Here is a 20,125-nt window from a genome sequence, read left to right as displayed (position 1 = left end):
CAAACCGGGTGTGATCTTTCTCCGCCCACGGCGCGGGTGGCCTGACATATGAAAAGGACGTATTTCTGCGGAAACGCGGCCTTACGGAGAGGTGTTCTGCGGAACTTTCGCAAAGTTCTGCGAAAGTGCTCTCAGGTGCACTGCGGGACGTCGTGCGGAATACCGCGGTACGCCCTGCGAAATACCGCAGAACGCCGTGCGTAAGATTGCGGAACGCCGTGCGTAAGATTGCGGAACGCCGTGCGTAAGATTGCGGAACGTCCTGCGGAATATTGCGGGACGTCCTGCGGAATATTGCGGGACGTCCTGCGGAATATCGCGGTACGTCCCGCAGAACTTGATGCGTATTTCGTGGCCTGTACTGTACCTGAAACGTCTGACCGTTTCCAAAATCATATCCAGTTGCTTAATGAGTAACTGTTTTTGGCATATTTTTTTACCTGGATGTCTCACCTTCACCTTTAGTACATCATCCTTCAAAATGTTTCAGTGAAGGTTATTAATTAGACATCCCGAGTTCTTGCTTACAATGTATAAACCTGCATTTCTGCACAAGTTCTCTAGTATCACTTGCGAAAGGTAGTGGATGCTACCTGAAACATCTGACTGTTTACAAAATCATATCCAGTTGCTTAATGAGTAACTGTTTTTGGCATATCTTTTTACCTGGATGTCTAACCTTCACCAACATACTAACTCAGCTGTGTGAACGTACTTAAAAAAATATTATAATTATGAAAGGATACAATAAGCTAATGACACAAATCTTACACATATCTGTGCACAAAAATCGATTGATATGCTGTCAATCAAAATGAATACAGTTCCTTCATGTCATGTTTATATAATTATTGTAGATCAATACATCCGAGATCAACGTATAGCCTAGTTCTGATGGGAATTTTCTTTTGATAGAATAAAAAAATTATTGCTGTTTTTTGCTTCTTATTTTTTCACATGATATTTGACCAGGACCTGGTGTATACTTGACAAATTCATATATAAGACTTATTACGACTCATCTTGGAAATTAAATTCGCGATGTAAATTCCTTTTTCTTAAAGGAATCTACATACTAAAACATAGGTCCTCTGACCCTAGACTAGTAACCCAGTTATGTCTGGTAACATAAATATTGCTGTGCAGTACAGATTAGTATATAAAGTGACAGGTTGAGTCTGGCTTGGGCCAATCATATATATATCCAGTTTGAACAAATTAAAAAATATGCTGCACCTTAGTAGTATTTTTGGAAGTGACACAACGTAGCATGCATATTATGGTACAATTTGTATATATTATGGTACAATGTACAAACTAGGCTAGTAAGCAACTACACTCAAATTGATGCTATATACATTTGTAAAAGGGTACAAAGTCTGAATCGAAATGCATCTAGTAGGTCAAACTCCAACAAGACTTAAATTTTTCACACTTGTGTCTTGAAAAACATTGATGAATTTTATCATTGTTGTCTTTGACTACAATATTACTCGTAACTGCGTCCAAGAATTTTGTGAAAAGAGTTTGTGGGGTCTAGGTCTTCTGATACTGGCAACTAAGCAATGTCATACAGGACTAAGTACCGGTAAAACCAAAAGTAAATATTACTGTATGGTGGAGTGGTCCAAATTAACTTGTTGGGACTTGAATATGTCCAATGTAATCTTGTTTCAAGAAGTACAACAAAGCACTTGGGCGTATATACATGTTACATACTTGTTATTAGTGTGCTAGCAAGCATCTGTCTTTTTGTCTTTTGGCAGAATTTTGCGTGTAAAAATATGGCAAGAGATGTCATTAAACTAAGCTTAAATTCTACCACCAAAGTTTCCCCTCAAAATGCAGGAATTGCGTTTCAGAGGGTCAAGATTTCAGATTTTCCAAGGGGACATGCCCCCCCCCCGGACCCCCCTAGGATTGTCACACCTCTGCATGATGTTACGTCAAACAAAACTGAGATGACGCAAAAATTTCAGCTGGCTAGAACCCTGTACGTAATAACACACAAGTTTGACGTGTACAACATAGCAATGTTGACATAATCTAATATGTAAACTTAGCATTTGCCTGGTAAGATCAATCAAGCATGTGTGTAGTCCAGTGGTTAGAGGCCCAGTGCCACTGGACCAAGAGGTTGGGAGTTTGAATCCCAGCTGTAACATGATCGCTTACTAGTTAGTATGCACCCGACAAGTAATATTTTATTGATACTGGAATTATATATACTAATATAAGTCACATGCGCAGAACTTCTGACGGAACATTAAGCCGTGGGGTTACTGTTCATTGTGCTTGTCAAAAAGAGAACCAAAGAATACAATGAACCTGTAACATAGCGTCTGTCTTCTCTGTCAACCAGTGGGAGATTAGATCTTCAGGGAGCTAAAACTGGATCAAGATCACTTTCCTTTCCATTCCTTTGCTCCAACTTGCTTCATGCTAATTCAAGGTGGGAATGAGAGAGGAGAGAGCAGTAATGTATACAACTTTGAAATACCTGTAATTACCTTTGGCGTGTCTGCCATTAAGGTGTTTACAACATGCAATTCAATCTGTCTGCATACTTGTCTTAAGAAAACTACAACAAAGTAGACTTGCAATGCAAAGACTACTTATTGAGGGCCTGCAAGGGGGGGTAGTGATTACGAATTACGCAAAATTTTCGCCGCCTATTACGAATTACGTTAAAGTCTCAGAGCTGATTACGACTTTACGATTTGCGGCTAATGTCCAATTACGAATTACGTTGATTTTTGCGGAGGTTGCCTACGAATTACGAAGTCTAAAACGGCCTGATTACGCCTTACGAAAAAGGGCTTGCAGGCCCTCCTTAATATGAACTTGGCGAGTAAGACACGCAAGCCGACAAAAGTCAGCACAGTAAAGTTTTAATCTGTTACCAGTGTTAGGTAGCATTGTGCTTTTTTGTTTCCGCGTTCAAGATTTCATTATTGGTCTCTGAAAGAAGATCTGAGAACATGCCCGCCCACTAAGTTGACTGGTGGCGCCCGAAGGAAAATGAAATTAACATGACTTGGGCATAGGAAATAAAATGTTGTGTTTCCTGTTTCCTGATCGACCCTAGAAAAAACTGCCGACCCTAGTCTTTTTTTTTGTGGATCCCTGCAAGGAACATGAATTTTTCAAGCTGATCAACCTTTTCTAGCTCCATGATCTGACACCTGAGTGATGAAACATTGTACAATCATTTTTTCAACATTGACACTGAAAATAGAAGTGTGCTCACGCAAGTTTTACTTAAACAGCATTGTATAAGTTGACTCACTAGAGATCGCCTAAGTCTAAAAAAAGAAAACAAAAATGATCCTATACCTACTGACCCTAATTTTTTTCAGGATTGAAACAGGAAACACAACATTTTTTTTCATAGGCCTTGCTGGTTTCTCCTCACCTATAATATAAACAACTTGTTCCCACAATGGCTACATGGCAATGTGCCAAAATTACTCAGTCAAGGCTTGGCACTTACACATACAAATTACGATTGTCACACTTGTATATTGTATATCCACAAGGAAAGAAAAACTCATATAACACACTCCGTCAAGCACATTATTGAGCAGTCAGCCTGCCTGGCAACTATTAAAATCGTATGTATATATCATAAAGTACTTAGACATTAAAAAAAACTTGTTTTGTCTCGTCTACCAAGTTTCTATTCAACCACCAACAAGACTGCCAGAGGACTTTGGCATTTCTGACTACAGACGGTTATAAATTCTAGTTCGACAAATTGCTAAATGGTTACAGCAGGTCGAGGCTCAAAATCCTTTTTTCTACATGCTAACTGCATGTTAACTTTGAAACTTACCTGAGAGTGTACTTTGAAAAGAAGATTCAGAGTACATACCAGTAAAAATGAGAAATTTCATACTTATCGCATACCTCAAACACATCTTGCAGAACATTCTATCACACCAGCAGCTATATGAAATAGGATTATGGTGTTCTAGAGCAGGTTATACATACTAAAATCAAGTTGATGTATACTTCACACAATGCATCAATGCTGAGATGTTATGCAAGTCAGAGATACTGTTAACAAGAAATTACAAGTCAATCCCTTTTCCATCTCCAGGCAGCCCTTAAAAGGCTTGACTGTCCTCAGACGACCTATAAGTAAGTAGCAGGAGCTGTACATATAGTGGTAATGTATTTATACAACCCTGACCCAGAAGCCTTGTTACAAGTACAAAACAAGTCTTTCCTCTTAAAAGTTCTCGGAGTGACTTTGATTAAATGTGCCACCTTGCGATAACCCTTTTACCCCCTCACATGCCTTGATGATAAACACAACTTTTCCAGAGATGATTTGTGTAGCAAATTTTGCTACCTACCAGCGCAAAATTGACAGCTCTTGCTAGAAGCTGCATTCTTAAACTTGTCCTTGGCACCAGGAAAAAAGCCATTAATCATTACCAGCTGTTCCCCATGTGGGGACACAGGCCTTGACCCGCTGCATACATCTTACGATCATTACAGACCCTTGTCTAGTGTTTCACCATACCAGGAGGCTACCACAGGGGGTTTTCCCTGCGTGTGAAACTTGTGCTAAACTACTTCACTGAAAATCAAACCAGGCATGAAAACGTCTTGCCAGAAAATAAACAAAATCATCAACTTCAGGTAAGTATAAACTGCAACATTTGCATTCAATAAAAAAATGTTTGATATTTCTCCTTATTGTAGCAACAAGGAACATTGCATATAAATCAGGATGGTAAGCTGGTAAAAACTATATAATTCATCTTAGAAGAGTCGACAACAGAGCAAGAATTATTATTACTATACTTCCAACCAGATAAAAAAATTGTAAATGATACTAAATCTCTGAATTTTTAGTTTTTCAGTTCTAACCAACCTAAAATTGTAAAAATATTTTTCCATCGTCATAATTTTGAAAATCTAAAACCCCTGAAACCCTACTTCCTGCATTTTGAATTTACGGGGCAAATTTTGCTCGTAGACTAAGCTTGGTTCAATGTCATCTTTTACGATAACTTTACAATAATCATGCAGACTTTTGTCTGCCATGGATTAGTGCTGCATACCGGTTCACTGGATTCGGATCCGGACTAAAAGTCAAGAACCGAGTCCAAGACCATTTCACATACCCCTTTTCTTTCTAAACCACCTAAAACCTCCTGTAGATTGCAAAATCTTTGCTGAAAAATGAAGAAAACATTGCCATCGGGCATCGTCAAGTACCGGCTTCCATGGTATGTGGCCAAAGTTTCACCCAGACAAAATTGTAAGCTTGCCATCATGCAATTTTGTATATGCCATGGGCTTAGGTCCGGACTTACAAGTCCGGACCTGAACCTAAACCTCTGGACTTGAATCCGGACCTGAACCTAAAAGTGGGTTTAGGTATGCAGCACTACCATGGATGACATATTGGGAAAAATTTTTGTCTGTCATTAGTGGCAAAATTTCGTAAAAAATGAGACACACACTGGCTAGAATACTGGTACTCAGGTCTATCTGTGCCAAATCGCACATGCTCAACATCTGTGCTTCTATGTAGTTTATTGCCTGATGCTATCAACTGTGACAGTGCCTTAAGGAAAAACCGAACATTTAGAGCACTGCAGTGTGTATGTAAATGTAAGCTATGCAGGATCAAGAAACAGGTCAGCCTATCTACAGAATGTTGAAAATAGAATTGGCTAGACATATTATGCATTAGTACTGTTGTCTTGGTCACATACATCGCACAATGCACCTACATAATCAATGGAGGGGTTTTTGTGAGAATCGTATCATCATATGTCATAGATAAGAAGAAACAGGTACACTATAAAAAAATGTAACTTCTGCATGCATTTCTCAAATCTACTTGTAGGTACTGTACATCATTTTATATTTGCGGTAGCAAATGTTCGCGGTGGCAAAAAGTATTCAGCAAATTATTTGTTCACAGTTACCATAAATTCATGGTACTAGAAGTGACCACGAAAACTGCAAATATAAAATTTAAAGTACCGTGAATATAATTTAAAGTGATTTACACTTTGGGGATATCGTTACAAAAGAAACAAACATGGTAGGTGTTTAGTAAAATGTACGTGACCAAGGATTAACCTTCCAACAGACCTGAGTTTATCTAAATTCTTGAACAGTAAGGTTTTCAATAGTAAAGTGAACTAGACTGTTGACTTACGATTTACTGCGAGATCCCAGCACCACAGTGTTCAAAATTGATGGTTCAAAAACACTTCTTACAGGTAGTTATTCAACAACCTATTGCAGCTGTACACCTCGATAAAGCTTAACTTGGCAGCGGACCAATAAAGTGGCTGAACACATTTGTCTGCGACCCTGACAGCCAATGACATTCAAGTATAAACTAGTGCAGAAAAAATCTAGAACACTTTGTAGAAAATTTTACGTGAAAGCCAGAATGGGAGGAATACAATGCAAGCGACCGCTGTTTTTGTTGGCATTATCATGATTACAATTATTTGACGACATATGCAAATTATTGGTAGGCAAATCAACTGCAAATAACCCCTTTTTTTGCCTAACCAGTACCAGCTGGCCATGACGTCAAGGCAATCACTTGTAATTGTATTGTCCTGTGTAATAAACATGTTTGTACCATATGAACTGGCTTGTGAAGTTTGCCCGTGCAGTCAGCATATAAATGCGCATGCTCAGTTGGGATGAGTCAGCTGAAGCTCGTGATCATTTCAAAAGAAAGTGATGACAAAGAAAGTAATAAAGATGAAACAGAAAGTGATAAAAAGGATGATAAAAGAACAATGTCAAGATGGTCATCCGAGGACACCTGTTGATGAAAAGGTGTGTCCAAATATCAGTTAACAAAGGGTGTCCTCAAACAACCGACAACAATAAACTTCTTAACACAACGTTTGATTTAACGAAGGTGTTGTTCAGACTTTATATTTTGCACCATACCAAGGGTGTAAGAAAGAAAAATACTTTTCCCTTAGTTTACTTCTTTTTCTACTTCTTTCTCATGCCACTTGGTCAAATAGATTCAACAGTTTTCAACCAAATAACCTGAAATTTGGCATGTAGTTAGAGTGGGCCATGTGCATTTTTTTCCTGAAAAAGGGTTATGCAACAGTTCTTTCTTTGCATGGGGAAAGATATGGTATGAAATATGCTGCACTGGCTTGCAAATGTAGCCTGTCTGGTACCTCTCTTCACCTGCATACCAAAGTTTATCAAATCTTTTGTGTAAAAAAATTATTGTTGCCATGCTTGCAGGTTAGGCAGATGTAAAAGATCACAGGCACCCATAAAAAAAATAATAAATACAACCTGAAAGTTAAGTGAAACAGAAAATCTTTTTAAAAAATGGTACTAGTGAAATCAACCTGAGGACAGCTGTGAAAAAGTACAGACACAGATGAAAGTTAAATAACAGTAATCAGGCAATGAATTCAGATTCAGAGCACATCTACTTTGTCTACATGGGAAAGGAAACTGGTATGTCTGGTTTTCTGACAAGCCCATTCCTCAGCACACAATCCTCTAATTACAGTGTCCCAAATACCGGCCTGCAGTCTGCATTTTTCAGTGATTTTCAAGATTGCTAAAGAAGAATTGAACAACCTGCAATTTTGCAGAATGAAAAAAAAGTCAGGCTTGGGCCACACCAATTTAATTTGTTGGTTCTCGGATTTTTTCAGAAAAAATATGAAGCGACAGGGCGAAAAAAAATAAAAATAAAAACAGGTCTAGGCATCCTATTATAGGCTTAAATGCTACAAACTGAGCCATTAAGTCAACACAAAAGGCTGGGTTAAAATTTAAACATTGAATTTTGAACTTTTAATCAAACCACTGCAATGATAGATGGGAAAACTGTAACAACTAGGAAGAAAAGGACTTTCCTCAACTGTTGGGGGGCAAAACATGAGCATTTTTCAGTTGATTCAGGACCAGAATCAATTTTTTTTTTTTTGCAAATCAGAAAAAAACGAAGAGGCAAATCCAAGAACCAACAAATTAAATTGGTGTGGCCTTGGGATTCAATATTTTGCTACAGAGAAATATCTGTAAAGACAAAAATTAAAATTAGGCTAAGAGAATAAAAAAAAGCTATTTGGCGTAAATATATAATAGGAATTATTGGTTTGAGAAGGTTGTAGTAAATTGGACGCTTGTGCATTTGCAGAAAATATTTCCAAACAGCAGAACAGAATTTTAACATTCTGAAATATTGCAGAAAACTGAAAAATGCATTTTGACTCCTGAATTACATTCAACAACCTGTTGGAATGCCAAAGAGAAGGCAAACAAATTTAAATGTTTTGACTTTATTTCATAAACCAAGAACTAATTTCTTTAAAATCATAACCTCAGCCTATATGGATAGACATGTTGGAGCATTCAACCAAATTGATACATATTAGGCTCTGAATTGGAAGATGACTACCCTGGTACTCTTACCAACAATTTCTTTTGTTTAATTTCTGGTATCTGGTAAAAAAATATTGCAACTTTGCCACAAATGTGGGAAATTTCACCACACAAGCAGATCATTGGGATATAAGCTGTAAACCACACACATTCATATCACATACCTAAACAACAATCCAGAGGGTTTATTCCGAGTCAAGAGCTAAGTAGATATACTTCTGCTCCCTGGAAAGGCAGATTATGTGTTTCTACGCACGCAACAATTGGTGGTCTGTGGCTTGTATGTTCCTTGTAATCTGTAAAATTGCATATCATGCAAGCATATTTTATCTCCAAGTCTGTGTGCAAGGACAAATTCAGCAAGGTTGCACTGAAATCAGTAAATTTGGGAGCTGTATGCATATTGGAAGGGACTGCTTTTACCAGTAGACAGTCATCTACTGTAACACTAACACAGTTACAAATGGCACCAGTAGTGTTATACAGTAAAATGGATACTAATTAAAAATAATGGTTAAAAAGAACAGAAAAACGTCAATGTAAGCATTCTGAAATTCTGCTTGATACGGATACTACAGTATTCCATTCACATGTACGTATACAGCTTTGTGATTTGGGTCTTTCAGGCAGAAAGGGCCTGTGGAATTACAAATACTGCTTTCAAAACCAAAATATTTTAATCTGAAAATGGCATTAGCCATTTTATTCGCATCCGTCTGATAAGTCTGTGCCAGCTCAGTCAGATCGATATGAAATTCGTGCTCTTGCTAGTGTAGCGCTTCGTTCTACTTTCTGTATAACACATCAGCACAAAATGGTCAGAACTCTGTAATGAGTACTAGGCAATGAGGCATTATAATGAGGGCATGTACATTGTTAGTTTATGCATGAAGAGGATAAAATGAGAGATTTTGCAACCTTTTACATTTTTTTATCAATCTGTACCTCTTGTACACAAAACCATTTGAAGAAATCTGGCTTACTATGAGTTACATGCACAATAAATTACATTTACATGACTATGTAGCATGCATACATGTTGTGCCTCCATGTCTAGACACAGAGGGTAATAAAATAACAACCCACTGCCCCAATGGCCTTTACCTTTACAATTCTAGGAACTGCCAGTGAAAACAGTATTATCATACATTTTTAATCAGACCTTGGCAATGTATGGTAACAAAAAGGCTTATTAAAGTGCCTAGTCACATGTAAAGGTATCTTGGCTTTTGAAAATTTGAGGCTATGGGGCAGTGGGTTATAATGTCACAATATAATACTTAACGGACACAATGTACATGTACAGGGCTAGAATTCGAAATTCCTTTTTGGGAATAGGTGCACTGGTGCACCCAATCTAAAAATTGTCTGCTTATATTTTGCAGTTGTCACAGACAATATTACAAGTAACATGACATTGCTGCACTAGCCAGGTTTATAAATACAAGATAAAAATGTAAATTTTAGCTCAATAGTAAAGTGTACACAAACAAAGGCGACAACTTTCATGTATAAAAAATACACATGTGGTATCACCAGAATTTGATACCTTTTGTACCATGTAAATACACTATGTGTACATTGTATAATTTTACCCTTACATGCACATAACGACTTTTTTACGACGTTCTGGCACAGCAGGGTTCAAGACCTGCAGTGCAACAGATTTCCTGTTTTAAACTCTATCTGGAATAGATTTAATCCTTTTTTATGTTACCATAAATTTTATATATTACAACCTCAGGTAACAAACAGTTTGTTCCAGCAAACTGAAATTGATTTAGCTATATCCATGTTGACAGGGAAGTTCATGTAGTTAATCAAATTACAAAACTAGACAAGGTATGACCAAACTGAAAGAGCTAGAACTCGCACATGGCTTGGTAACTACTACTAAAATTCTATCAATCATTGAAATCGAAACCTTGCCACAACAAGTAACAGTTGTAAAGCCAGTGATACTAATTATTACTATAATAGATTTAATCCACTTACATTTCAAATGACTGGCAGTGTGATTGTGTAGAAAGAACGACAGCGACAGTGATTGTGCTCAAACCTAAGCCGGTACGCATCGCTTCAGGCAAAGTTGGCTCGTATATTGTTCGCACCATTCTTTACATACCTGTCCTACATAGATAATACTTTACCTGGGCCAACTCCCAGGCCTTGTCAACTCCCTTTGTTTATACTTCGTACATTCTTGTGGCCTCAAAACTCCTTCGAGATGCAACCTTTCACCCAAAAGGCGTACTGATAATATGTTCACTTCTTGTAAGGGCAGAATTTTGGACGGTTACAAAGGTTATAGAAATATTGTCGTTAGAGAAGTGTTTACAGTCGCTGCCTCCGAACAATGAAGATCAAGCGCAACGAGCTGTAACTCACAACAATGTCAACAACAACCTAGTCTCCTACTGCCAGGCTTTAAAACATGTAATTTTGCATGTAGAGACTTGTTACAGAGATGCCACGCCAACATTGACACACAAACACATGCCCTATCAATAATTAACTAGAATTTAGAAACACACTAAACAGTGTAAGGTTTGTCCTACTTCTGAAACAACATGGTACTAATTAATCACATTTTCCACTGACCTGATAACCTTTGATATAAGTCACCGTTAATATTTAAAATTCAGACATGATTATAATACAGAAAATTTAAATTGCCATGGAGGTCTGAGCTAGTACCATACTATGTAAACTAAACAGGGGGATCATTTTGCAAAAAATCTAGCTAATTACTTTGAGAATTCAAGAGTCAATAAGGAAGCTTTTGTGAAAAATAAGGGAGAAATTTTCAGGTTGTAGGTTGTACAGAAAGAAAGTAGTACGGGCATTTTGGCAGTTAGTTTTCACTGATTTATGTACTGCTAAACAACTAATTATGCTTGATGAGCCTTAGAATGACTGATGAGGTTTCAGCCCCAAATTAGGTCACATATCAGGTTATTGCAGTGTCAAAATTAAAAGGTAGGGAAGACATATGTTTTCAACTTTCACCTTTTTGCCTGTCAGCACAATTAATGATCTATAACTCATTATTACTGAAAATATTCATGGCATTTACACATACGTTTGCTTGCACCAACCACGAAAAAGATAGAAAATAATTTATTACGTTATCCTATAACTAGTATAAGACTTAGATATGATAAATTAACAATAATTTTGGGTACCTTGGACTGGTGGGAAAGTAATTTCTACCAACAAGGTACCATTGACAGTCTTAAATTTTTTAATGACAGGAATTATAATTTCATGTCACGCAGCTTTTCAAAACTAGTTGTCAATATTTGCTGCCAAATTAATACAATGGTATCAGGCATCCGCTTATGGAAACATGGAAAACCATTCAAATACCTATCAAATATTCATCAATATCCTGAGAACAAATGACAAAGTAGACAGAAGCTATATGGCCTTGCCCATTGGCAATGACTTAAAGTGGCTTAAATACTTGTAGCATCATTGACATTGTATCATAAACAGCTGTCATCTTCTAGAATGGGCTCTTTCATATAATTTCATTAACACTATCACTGGAATATTCTTTTATGATTAAAGATTATACTTTAAAAAGTGCTTCCTGGGTTTTGAATCAAGTCATCTGGATTTAAAGTGTTACTGTCATTAGCAAGGTGTCAGGTAGAAGGGCAAAACTAATTTCATTAATATATTATCATACTGAATATTTCAGGGATTGGCATTACCATTTAAAATGCAATTAGATACGATGCATTAATTTTCATCTAGTCATTACAATAACTGTAATAGCTGATAACAACATATGTGATGATGTTGCTATCATTTTGGATGTTAGACAAATGGCTTAAATTTTTCATTTGAACACGTCATGATCAGACTGTCATATTCATAGAATTATATCATAAGAATTATATCAACCATGGCTGTACAACATACCTCTGAATATAGGTCACCATATGCAGGAATTTGTCATCATTATGCATATATCATGTGGTCATAATTATGCAATTGTATGCACAACAGTGACATCATTCACATTGTATACACAATTGCAAGTGGGAGTAAAGTCCAATTTAGCAATGAAGTAACTGTAACAAACATGTACATCATACATGTAACAAGTCTTAAAACTTGTATATAATTTACTATAAAGTACAAACAAATCAAATGTTAAATTAGTAGTTCTTTTCTCAGTTTTTGTTCAAAGTATCTGACGCTATGTAACCAAAATATAAGATGAAAACATTTTGAAATGTCCAACCAACCAAGACCAGTCAGGAATATTAACAAGTTACAAAACGCCTACGTGTCTAGCGCCATTCAAAGAAAGGTCATTATGCACAGGGTTAGCAATGCAAACCAACTGGTTTCAAGAGCAATTTTCTGGGAAAGACGACATCTATCAAACCCCACTGACGAATCTAACAGGGCGCGTGGTTGTCTGAAAGATCTGAAACTCATTTTCCAAATGCTTTAGAGAAGTCTCATAGTATTGATTTTACCCAAGGACAAAGTTATGACGCCCACCTTAGGTGCATGACGTATATGTTTGAAGAGCACTCCTCAGTATAGGTGACTTCCTACGCTAACATTACAGCCCACAAAATCCTTTTTTTTTCTGCCAGAAGTGCACATTACAAATTTTACTTGTATGCTTATTTTCTTTGCTTGCTGGTCCATCAAATACAATGGTTGGAAATGTAATCCTAGGATGATGCAATGAAGAAGATTTTGGGGCCATATGTCACCTAATTAAGTGTTGTGTGCTGGTTTCAACTGGTTCTCGCATAAGCCAGTGTGACATGCGAAAATACCTACGCAGATCCAATATTCTACCTGCACTAACCTGCATATATGCAAGTGGCATTTCAAGCTAGCCCTGAAGTACAGATCCTGGTTAATTCATTCCTGAAAACCCTACAGTGGATTCTTAACTCTCTAGTATGACACTCTGCATACGTACGAATCAGCCATCTTGACATTTCTGAAGCATGTCACAGAACACTCACATTTGTTATAGGTCATCGTACGGATTTTGTGCTATGGAACTTTCCAGCAGCCTAGTAATGTTACAGAATCAACCACCTGCAAAAGCTGCAAAATCGTATATTCTTTTCCAAAACTGCTATAAAAAAATGCCTTCAGTCTGCAATATAATTTTACGAACTACAAACAATACATACAATACATGTATGTACACACTGGGCTCGAAATTCATTTTTGGGAATAGGTGCACTGGTGCACCCAACCTAAAAAATTATGTGCACAAAAATTTTTTTGGGTGCACCATACACAATAAAACCTAATTACAGATCTTACTGCTCCTCTATCTTCTAAGCTTGAATATGATAAGAAAGCTTCAAAATCTTACGTATACAGAACTACTACAACAAAGATTTTATTATTTTTCTGACGGATTCCAAGAATATCCTGTATACTATTATACATTTAGTATGTAAAAAAATACCAATGCACCCACAGAAATAAATTGGGTGCACTGCTCCAGTTTTGTGTGCACTAAGGTGCACATGCACCCAGTATTTCGAGCCCTGAGTACTAGTACAACATGTATTTTTTTTAATGACTCGCACATTTCAAGATAACATTTAGGAGAAAAAGCTTTGAACTGTCAGAACAGTAAACAAATTTGACATCTGCGGCTTTCAAAAATTCAATAAACAAATTTCCATGTAGGTGCGCCATGGCTGACACAACCATTTTGGATTACAAATTATAACCTTTTTACTTAGTAGAAGCATGCAAGTCAGTGAGCAACTACAGACCCGAATTCAAACTTTTGAACCCTTTAATCTAGTATAAAACGGGGTCGCTGCAAACCAGTCAATCAGATAAAACAGCGTTCTAGGCAGTCAGAAATTTTTCTCCGTCATCTCAATTTTGTTTGACGGAGCAACATGTCGAGCACCGAAGATAGTCTGCGGGCATGCTCTCGCTGAAAAATTTTGAAACCTTAATAATATTTCTTGCATTTTGAGGGGCAAATTTTGCTGGTAGACTTAACTTACTTTAATGACATCTCTTTCTATATCTTTACACGCTGATTTTTGTCTACTAAAGATGATGGATTGGGCAAAATTTTTGTGCGTCATGAGCTATGAAATTCTGTCAAATGACACTAGCTAGAACACTGGGAATATTATATAAAAAACCATTATATATAAAACCATTGTTGAATATTTTTATTAAAATTTGCACTAGTTATGTGTGACAATATAATTACAGTGCTAGAAGGTAGCACACAGACCTACAAAAGAAGGATCTAGAAGAAGCCCTGTAATTACTGATACCATTGTTGTTGTTTGTCCATCATTTTTTCAGCGACAACAATGACATCCCTAATCCCTAACATCACATGACTGGTAACAGAACAGGTTTTGCAACACATGTATAATACCTGAGGTACATTGTATTGTCAACCTATCTTACTAGCCAGGTCAGAAAGTCAGATCAAATGTACTTTGATATAACACACATCATGAGACAATATTAATTGGGCTAAGCCTTCAGAAATTCATTCAAACTCCTATGTTTTTGTGACCTAAAAAGACAACGTCTAGTTGAAAAACATAGCCTTGAATCTTGATTTGCAGCTGAGTTAAATTAGTTGTCAGCACATAATTTTAAACATATGCCTCAAATTGCATGATGCCAAGATTTTATAATAGTTATGAAATACCAATGAGGCATGCCTTGTCGAGAAGTTGGCTGGAAAATCATATTTCAAACTTAATCACCATATTATCAATCTTGTAATACATGTAAAATACTGCACAACTTCCACTCAATAGCACATTATGTAAGAGTTATCTACGAGGTTTCGGTTTCCATGCTAAAATGACTATGATCTCTATGAACTATAACATATTAAGTATAAATCACTAGATAAGCTTCCCAGATAAAACAATATATTCTCAGCAGATTGGCAAAGGAAAGGCAGGATGGCAATATTTAAACCTTACTCTTGGGTATCCACTCAACAAATAACCAAATAAGGAGTTATCAGACAAAATTTTTTTCAGTCTTCCAGCCTAACTTTTTATGGCTTAGGCCACACCAATTTCATTTCTTGGCAAACAAATTCGCCCACTTCATTTTTTTTCTGATTTGCAAAAAAAAATAGAATCAACTGCAAAATGCTCATATTTTGCCCTGAAGAGTTGAAAACAGCCCTTTTAAATTTCTTCCTAGTTGTTACAGTTATTCCATCTATCAATGCAGTGGTATCTTCAAAAGTTTAAAATTCATTGTTAAATTTTGAACCAGCCTTTTGTGTTGACTTCATGGCTCCTATCCTACCATTTGGGGCCATAATAGGATGCCTAGGCCTGTTTTTATTTTTATTTTTTATTTTTTGCCTGCCTGCTCCATAATTTTTCTAGAAAAATCCGTTAACCAAGAAATTAAATTTACACTATGAACACTATATAACAGTGATAGGCTCATGTAAGCAACCATTTAAACTTATGTTAATAAGAGTGCCCTATACCTTAAAACTGAAAAAAAAACAGGTCTAAAATTTCTTCCTTTGTAACCCCTTGACCATAGCCACCAGGCATTTTCTAGGAAAAACACAGGATCCACAAAGACCTTCTCCGGAAAAGTGATTACGGAGGGGTTGAAGGTCTTTTAAAAATACCAGAGTTAATTAGCAACTGACCCAGCAACCATCTGTTTTGACTAAGGTCTAAAGGCATCAAAGGCCCTAAACCAGCACTGGTCATTTCTCAACGTACAACTTAAAGGCATCCATTTGCAATTTTGGGGCAACAAAACAGGACTTTCAAAGTCAAATTTCTGGTCATGGTTTAAATAGTAAGTTGAATTAACCCTATCCCACAGTATACAGACCAGTACCTGTGAGGCAAAGATGCAATGTCGCTGACAGAAAACGGTTGTTTGTTTTCTATCGTAGGCTGGTTCTAGATATTATGGCCGGTGCCCATAAAATTGGCGCCTCACGTAGCTTGTTTTGGGGCTACTTCAGCCACTTCAAGTAGGAAATAACGATGAAAACATGCTAATAAATGGCACTAAATGTCAATACCAGACAGATTTCCTCAGCTAGAATGTAATTTGTTTTGCTATCGTAAAATTCGCCCTGGATGTCTTTAAAGCTTTGTATAATTGATATGTTTTTCAAAATATCTCTCTACCATAAGATCTTCATTATTTATACAAGTTTGACCCCTACACCTATATCAAGAGAAAATTAATAAAGGTACCGCTTGGCCCTCCCTAAGCAATTTTCTACAAACACGCCTATTTTATTCATCATATCTGTCACTGTCATGTAAATCTAGTGTGAAATTGGGTGTCGGAAAAATTTGCATTCAAATTCATCGGAGTTATGGAATTGATTGGAAAAAAAGGAATCAGTGACAAACAGAAGGGGATAGAAAACTGTCATATCATTCTATTTGGGTCAGTGAATTACTTTTTGCCCAGCAGAGTAATATGCATATTATTATAAGTAAAACATTAGAACTAACACCGTCCTTTCAATTAAAGACACATTCCTACTTTTAAATGTCATTTAGCCATCAAGGGACAGCTAAAACTGTTCAAACTTTTGGGAAAATTGACATTTTTAACCAGTTTTAGTATTTAAAAGCCATTTTCAAACAGGTTATACTATCATGTACTAGGGACAGACACAGTACAAGGAAATTTCACCTATTCTTGCGTACTAAAATTTACTTAAGTGTATAACTGACATTGAATGTTATACTCTTTTCTTTCTGCTAACATATCTTCCCAATTTGCCTTCTGGCTATCACATGGTGTTTTCTGATGACATGCATGCTGTGCAACAAAAGCCGAAATTCCAACTTTTGAGCCGCTGGGCCTAGAAACACTGGGTAGACATCTAAACCACTGGTCCATGCAACCTACTTAGTATACGGTTAAGTAATTACATAACTTTCGGATGACAACCAGGATACCTTTACCACAAGATATTCTGTATACATATTTTCAGTAACATATTGGTGTGAGATATATATTATCTGAGCTGTTGTCATTATGATATTCAGATGTAATACTCCAAGTCTGCCAGTATCATCTTTAGTTACCTCAACTATAGAATAACACATGCAATTATCACTTATGGTAAATTGAAAGATGGCAATACCAAAAAATGGTGAAGTACAATTTTCAAACATAAATTCTGCACAAAATGCTCAAGACCAAAAGACTGAGTGACCCGCTTTTTGCTCGCGGCTTTAAAAAATCTACCTCCACTCCCCATTTTCTTCATTCTTAATCTCGGTAGCATTCAAAACTACACAAATCAGAAAAAAATGGTTAAAATAATACCAGGTTTCAATAACCAGGGAAGCAATTAGCAAAAGGCAACTAATCCAGCTTAAAACTTCTTAGCAAATTAAAGAAAGATTAAGCCCACAGATAAGCTTATGATGTGGTAAACATAAAATCCCCTATGGGGGGCCCTTAGCTATTGTAATAGTACTATACACTGTAGTTTTTTCCTCAGACTGACACAGATACGTGCTAAGACGGTAGCAGGTTGTGTTTGTGGTTGAAGGAGGAACAATTTACGGTAGTTTGTGTCTCTTAAACCGCTAAACGTCCGTGTGTTTTCCGCTGGCACACCCACAAATCGCCCAAGGTCACCAGACCCCCAAACAACCACCGCCATGCAGCTACTGTTTACTTAGCACCCGATGTCTAAACAATCCTCTCTTTCCTTCTACTCAGGATTAACCATAGCTAAAATAGCGTGTACCGTCTAGACGACATCGTATACCCTTAAACAAACAACAACAAAAACAACAACAACGTCGAGCTTCCAGATTTTTTTTTCTGAGGTGAAATAATTATGTTAGCTCAGATCGTCTTACAACCACTGCAATTATGCATTAGGGAAAAGGCGTACGATTTTCCCAGTGTAGTTTTTTTTGCACGAGCTGGTCGTAAGAATGTTGCTTAAGAGTCTTATCTAACATGTAAGTAGGGCGCCTGGTGGAAAAGGAGTATGCAATGCGAGTTGTTGACAGACAACTTACCGATGTTAGTGCTCCGAGCACACAATAAATCGGGTTAAGCCGCAACCTTGTGCATAATCCTTACCATACTTTACCTCAAATCGAAGAAGAATAAGTCTACACCATTTTCTGAGACGATCGGAAGCAGTTACGTGAGATTTTGTGAGGGAATTTTGAGGAGTTGATCTCGTTTTCAACGTGGCCGTGACCATGTTGTCGTCTGAAAATTTCTCCGACAGGGTCCAAAAGTAGGTCACTTCAGAAAACGGCGCTAATTTTGCACGACACGCGCAGTTTTTACCTCAGATTATCGAAATTGGACGATAAGATGAAGATTTTGTGAAACGAGGGACTTACCTTGTGGGAGGAAATGTAGAAAGGGGCGTTCCTTCGGTGGTAAACAGGTGAGAACAAAACTCTCAGGTCGCTCCTTCTTCTTCAGCCATTTTTCTCCACCGCACCCAAACGCAACCAAATGGACTCAACCTCCCCAACAACTGGTTACGAAAATTAAACCAGGCCCCAAAAATAATTTACAAATAGATAGTTATATTATTTTTAACTCAATAATTTTTTGAGGAAGAAATTGGCTCGTGGTGTATTTATCTTGTAAGTATTTGCTGTCTTGAGGTCTTGCTGCGGTCTACCACTGGAGGTCTGGCTTTGGTTCCCTGGGGACGTTGCGCAATGGCCCGTTCTATATTGCATTTTGGGGGTGTATAATTTATGATTTCCTTTAATTCTAGCTGCATTTGGCAGACATGTGACTACAAATATATATATTGCAAATAAATATTTATCAAAAGAGATTCCAATCAATAAAAGTGCTTTTAAGTGACCATAACTAGATATAAAAATATCTCATTTCAAGGTCAAATGGTCTGGTCTCCCTCTTTTTGAGCCCGTTCTGGTCTCGACCGATGGACGTCATGGCAAAGTCGTGTCCTCACATTTCTGAGGGCCAGGCTGCCCTAGATAAATTATCGATCTGCCACGCCACACGTTTTACACTACCGGCCTTACACGTACAAATCATTTCCGAACATCCTTTAAGTGTGGTAACGCTGGTAATGATGCCAAAATCTCGGCACAGTTACTAGATTCACTCATTCAAGTCAAAAGATGCTCTTCCAGCTGAAAAGACTTTGATTTTTGAATGAGGTTATGCTAAACCCCCTTGAGAAAAAATAGCTTAAAATATACATCTTCACGCAAACCTGAGCTGCTATATAAAGTTTTGTTTGGTAAAGGAAAAAGGAAAAGTATCATAGCTAGATGTTTCCCCGGCCGCTAGCCCTCTATCCTCTGTTTTCCTTGCTAGTCAGAAAAAAAAGCAAATACAGCAATGCAATTTGTAGACAACACTTTAAGATTTAAAACTTTTTGTTCTCTTTTGGCCTTTCTCTCTCAGCCTCTCTCTTACTCTCTCTCTCTCTCTCTCTCTAAAATCTAGACTTCCTTTTCCAAATACTTTTTTTCACTTTTGGGGTAACGTTATATTCCAAGATACCATTGATTGTGTGGACCTTTGTAGTTCCTTTTTGCAAAATAAGAAGCTTGGAAATGCTTTCTATGTACTCTCCAAGCAGAGGTTTGGGTTTTGGGGTATTTTTAGCGTTGTTTTTAGGCTTTTTTATCGGGGTTTCTCTTTTGCACTGAATTTTTTTTCCACCAAACCCAACGTTGGG

At 37.2% G+C, this 20,125-nt stretch overlaps 1 protein-coding gene across 1 annotated transcript in view; it reads right to left on the bottom strand.

The window, feature by feature from the left end:
* Window positions 1–19,053, bottom strand: part of LOC109479558 (nuclear receptor coactivator 2-like) — a 68,311-nt gene extending 49,258 nt beyond the window's left edge. The window contains exon 1 of the mRNA XM_019781539.1: window positions 18,795–19,053. The gene's annotated coding sequence lies outside the window, so the exon portion shown is untranslated. The remainder of the gene's footprint in view (window positions 1–18,794) is intronic.
* Between the last annotated feature and the right edge of the window lie 1,072 nt (window positions 19,054–20,125).

The sequence above is a fragment of the Branchiostoma belcheri genome, unplaced genomic scaffold, assembly GCF_001625305.1.
Source record: "Branchiostoma belcheri isolate BF01 breed outbred unplaced genomic scaffold, Haploidv18h27 scaffold49, whole genome shotgun sequence".
Classification (NCBI taxonomy): domain Eukaryota; kingdom Metazoa; phylum Chordata; class Leptocardii; order Amphioxiformes; family Branchiostomatidae; genus Branchiostoma; species Branchiostoma belcheri.
This window is presented reverse-complemented; position numbering and strand designations above follow the sequence as displayed.